Source organism: Bison bison, unplaced genomic scaffold (genome assembly GCF_000754665.1).
Source record: "Bison bison bison isolate TAMUID 2011002044 unplaced genomic scaffold, Bison_UMD1.0 scf7180017864072, whole genome shotgun sequence".
NCBI classification, from domain to species: Eukaryota; Metazoa; Chordata; class Mammalia; order Artiodactyla; family Bovidae; genus Bison; species Bison bison.
This window is the reverse complement of record NW_011494644.1, coordinates 6945907-6951458: the sequence shown is the minus strand read 5'-3', so window position 1 is coordinate 6951458 and position 5552 is coordinate 6945907.

Sequence of the window (5552 nt, the reverse complement as noted above, 5' to 3'; positions counted from 1 at the left end):
TTTTTGGGGCTCCAAAATCACTGCACATGGTGACTGCAGCCATGAAATTAAAAGACACTTACTCCTTGGAAGGAAAGTTATGACCAACCTAGATAGCGTATTCAAAAGCAGAGACATTACTTTGCCAACAAAGGTTCGTCTAGTCAAGGCTATGGTTTTTCCTGTGGTCATGTATGGATGTGAGAGTTGGACTGTGAAAAAGGCTGAGCACCGAAGAATTGATGCTTTTGAACTGTGGTGTTGGAGAAGACTCTTGCGAGTCCCTTGGACTGCAAGGAGATCCAACCAGTCCATTCTGAAGGAGATCAGCCCTGGGATTTCTTTGGAAGGAATGATGCTAAAGCTGAAACTGCAGTACTTTGGCCACCTCATGCGAAGAGTTGACTCATTGGAAAAGACTCTGATGCTGGGAGGGATTGGGGGCAGGAGGAGAAGGGGATGACAGAGGATGAGATGGCTGGATGGCATCACCAACTCGATGGACGTGAGTTTGGGTAAATTCCGGGAGTTGGTGATGGACAGGCAGGCCTGGCGTGCTGCAATTCATGGGGTTGCAAAGAGTTGGACACAACTGAGAGACTGAACTGAACTGAACTGAAGCAACTCAGCATGCATTACTTACTCAAGGGTAACTCCTAGAGGTAACTGCTGTTAATGGTTAGGTGTCTGCCCCATTCGGGTGTTTTGTTTGTTTGTTTTCTGTAAACTGATATATTATATAAACATGTTACCACTCACATTCATTTCTTTATTAGAAACGAGATCACACTATCCTGAACATTATTGATCTTACCTTTGTTTACTTTTTTTTTGCTGTTGCTTTTCACATGTCATGATTGTTCTCACTTTCAACCTTATTTATTTTATTTTTTCTTTCTGCACTTAAATGGAATAAAAATCAGCACCTTCATGATTTATTCCATGTATTATATTTTGATTATTTACATAGAGGGAAAATAATCTGCTGTATCAACTGATGAGTTTTTCCCCTTGTAGTTTCTCTTTACCCAATGACCCTCTTCCATTTGGACAACTGGAAATCAATCATCTGTTGCCTGAAGGGAGAGTGTCACAACAGAAGTGCTTTTGAGCCTCTAAAGTTGAGGTCATGGTCTATGCCCTAGATTTAGAAGATGATAGAGGAGATAAAAATTCCCTGGACTAGGGGAGAGGTGAAGAAAAGAGTATAAGAATGAGATAGAGGTGGGAAGGGAAAATTAATGGGACTCTATTATAGATCAAATGTTTGCATCTCCCCAAACTCCTGTGTTGAATGCCTAAACTCCAGTGTGGCTTTGTTTGGAATAAGGAAGCAATTAAGGTCACAAGGAGTCAGACATGATTTAGGGACTGAACAACAACAAAGGTTAAATGAGGTCATAAGGGTGGAGCCCTGACCCAATAGGATTAGTGTCTTTATAAGAAGACACAAGAGAGCTGCTGCTCCCTCACCCCTCCACGTGCATGTGAGGACACAGAGAGAAGGGGCTTGTGTGCAAGCCAGGAAGAGAGATATTGGGCCCATTGGACCTTGATCTTAGACTTTTCAGCCTCCAGAACTTTGAGAAGACAAATTTCTATTGTTTAAGTCATGTCTTGTTACGGCAGCCCACATAAACTCTAGGACAGGTTTGGGGATATCTCTCATCAATCCCTGGCCCCAGAAGATCGGACACGCCATTGAGCAACACAGCCCTTGCACCACAACTATTGAGCCTGTGTTCCAGAGCCTGGGAACCACAACTACTGAAGCTTGGGAGCCTTGGAGCCTTTGCTCTGCAACAGGAGAAGCCACGGCCATGAGAAGCCCAAGCACTGCAACTAGAGAGTAGCCCCTGCTCACTGCAACGAGAACAAGCCAGCATGCAGCTACAAAGACCAAGCACAGCCAAAATAAATAAATAAATTATTTTTAAAAACTATTTTCTTAGCTGCACTGGGTCTTAGTTGCAGCATTCGAGCTCTTAGTTGTGGCGTGTGGGATCTAATACTCTAACCAGGGATCAAACCCCATGCTCACTGGGCTTCCAGGGAAGTCCCATTCAACAAATCTTAATGAGGGGCAATCTGGGAGCCAAGGATATAACTGTGAACCAAGAGACACAGCTCCTGCTTGCATTATATAACATTGTACCCCCACAGTGTAACAGCCAGAACCTAGGAACTGTTTGATGGTGGCAAAGCAGAAAGGGCATAAGACTCTCCACACATTTCCTGTTGCCCTCGAGTGGCCTAGAGAGCCCCTGAAATGAAAGTAGCAGGTAGTAGTTAAGTGAGAATGGAAAGGAAAACAAAAAGGAAAAAGAATAGTCAGTGCTAGATGGTCCCTGTTTGTTTTTACTGATTTTCTTGACACAGTGATTGATAGACTCATAGACTTAGAGACCAGTTCATCCAAGGCTTCTCAAACTTCTTTGTGCATCAGAATTTTCCAGATGGTTTGTTGCAGCATGAAATTTCTGGTCCCTTCTTCCAGAATTTCTGATATAGAAATTTTGGGTAGGGCCCCAAAATTTGTATCTCTGTAGGTGATGCCAAAGCCCTTGCCCATGGTGTGTGTAGCTCTAATCTAATCTAATATTTTATCAAAAACAATTTTTTTATTGGAAAAAAATTTTTTTTTGGCCAGGCCTTGTAACATGTGGGATCTTAGTTCCTTGACCAGGGATCAAACCCACGCCCATGTAGTGGAAGCACAGAGTCCTAAACACTGCACCACCAGGAAAATCCCCTAATGTAACATTTTGAAAAATGGCACCCACAGATATAAGTGATTCTCTTAAGGTTATACAGTAAGTCAATAGACTTACTGTATAAGATGGATGGCTCAAGGATCTGTATTGGCTCTGTGAAATCAAATGCACATTTTGTGACATGACAAGAAAAATTAAACATAAATTTTCCCCGCCTTTTGGCCTCTTTCCTTCCCTGGTGGCTGAGATCATAATCTGTCTGCAACGCGGGAGACCTGGGTTTAATTCCTGGGTCGGGAAGATCCCCTGGAGAAGGAAATGGTAAAGCACTCCAGTATACTTGCCTGGAGAATTCCACGGACACAGGAGTCTGGTGTGCTGCAGTCCATGGGGTCACAAAGAGTTGGACACGACTGATCAGCTTTCACTCACTTACTTACCGCTACTGTACATTGTGCATCTGCATTTTGTGTTAATCAAACCTCCCTGGGCAGCAGAAATACCTGCTCAACCGTAAAGACCAGCATTCTCCTAGCACCAACAAGTGAACGTGAAAGCGAAATTGAAGTTGCGCAGTCGTGTCCGACTCTTTGTGACCCCGTGGACTGTAGCCCACCAGGCTTCTCTGTCCATGGGATTCTCCAGGCAAGAATACTGGAGTGGGTTGCCATTTCCTTCTCCAGGGGATCTTCTCGACCCAGGGATTGAACCCGGGTCTCCTGCATTGCGGGCAGACGCTTTACCCTCTGAGCCACCGGGGAAGCCCATCAAGACAACTCCTTAAATGGATAACATTCCTTCATGATCTTGTAAGAGGTCATGATGCTGCTTAGATATGGATTGTATAAACTGTCCATAATATGCCATTTAACGTACAGCCTTTTATCTCAAAAATCCTTTTATAACTGTGCCTTGACTTCAAACAGGTGGAAGAGTTCTTGGAGCTTTCTGTGATGTTGTTCCCAGGTTTATAATCCTCAATTTGACTGGAATAAAAGTTTCCATCTCTTCTTAGATCAACTGATTCACTTTTTGTCAACAACGCTTATATTAAATTGGTGCAAAAGTAATTTTGGTCTTGCCTTGTTGAGTTTTGCCTTTTGATATTAGAATATATTCTTAAATAAATGTGGTTATGTTACACTTCATTTTAACACGCATTTCTTGCTTTGTGCTTTTTGCTAATGAATTATTACTTGCTGTTTATTTTATATGTATTTTAGACTATGGAAATGATGTTAAGTGAAAAGCAAACTTGAGGGATTTTCTTATTTGAGTTCAAAATGTGTCATAAAGCAGTGGAGACAACTTGCAACATCAACAATGCATTTGGCCCAAGAACGGCTAATGAACATACAGTGCAGTGGTGGTTCAAGGAGTTTTGCAAAGGAGATGAGAGTCTTGAAGATAAGGAGCACGGTGGGTGGCCATCAGAAGTTGACAACAACCAACTGAGAGGATCATTGAACTGACAACTGATCAACTGATGGGATCACTGACTGATCCTCTTACAACCAAAATGAGAAGTTGCCCAAGAACTTGAAGTCGACCATTCTATGGTCATTTGGCATCTGAAGCAAATTGGAAATGTGAAAAAGCTCAGTAAGTGGATGCCTCATGAGCTGACCACAAATCAAAAAAATATCGTCAATCTAAAGTATCATCTTCTCTTATTCTCCACAACAAACCATTTCTTGATCAGATTGTGACATGTGATGAAAAGTAGATTTTATATGACAACCGGTGACAAGCAGTTCAGTGGCTGGACTGAGAAGAAGCTCCAAAGGACTTCCCAAAGCCAAATTTGCACCAAATCAAGGTCATGGTCATTGTTTGGTGGTATGCTGTTGGTCTGATCCACGACAGCTTTCTGAATCGAGGCAAAACCATTACAGCTGAGCAGTATGCTTAGTAAATCAATGAGATGTACAGAAAACTAGAATGCCTGCAGCCAGCATTGGTCAACAGAAAGGGCCCAGTTCTCCACAACACCTGACCACACATCGAACAACCGATGCATCAAAAGTTGAATGAATTGGGTTACAAAGTTTTGCCTCATCTGCCATATTCACCTGACCTCTCGCCAACTGACTACCACTTCTTCAAGCATCTTGACAACTTTTTGCAGGGAAAATGCTTCCACAACCAGCAGGACACAGAAAATGCTATTCAAGGGTTTGTTGAATTCCAAAACATGGATTTTTACGCTACAGGAATAAATAAACTTATTTCTCATTGGCAATGTGAAATCAACAAATGTGTTGATTGTAAAGGTTTCTATTTTGATTAATAAAGATGTGTTTGAGCCTAGTTATACTGATTTAAAATTCAGGGTCATAAACTGTAATTACGTTTGCACCAACCTAATACCATACACTCATACCTGGATCAACCCCATTGACCCCTCAGGGGTCAGGGCAGATGGGAGGTTGTGAATGGCTGGGCCTGGGTCCCCGGTCACCTTTTCAGTGAGGGGTAGTGTGAACTCCATCAGAACAACACATTCTTGGCAGTTCCCTGGGGGTCCACTGGTTAGGACTTCACACTTTCACTGCTGAGGGTGTAGGTTCAGCCACTTGGGTAACTAAGATCCAAAATAAAATCACAATTTTTTTTTTTTTTTGCGTGTATATTTTTACGGCTGCCGATGGGCTTTGTCTCTCTGCATTGAGCCATGGTTTCTCTTGTTGCAGTGCTCAGGCCCTAGAGCATGTAGAGTTAATTGTCCCTTGGCATATGGGATCTTTCTGGACCAGGGATCGAACCTGTGTCCCCTGCATTGGCAGGCAGATTCTTAACCATGGACCACCAGGTTAAGTCTTAAGTGTATGTTCTTAAAGTGAAGGAACTTTGTTCCCC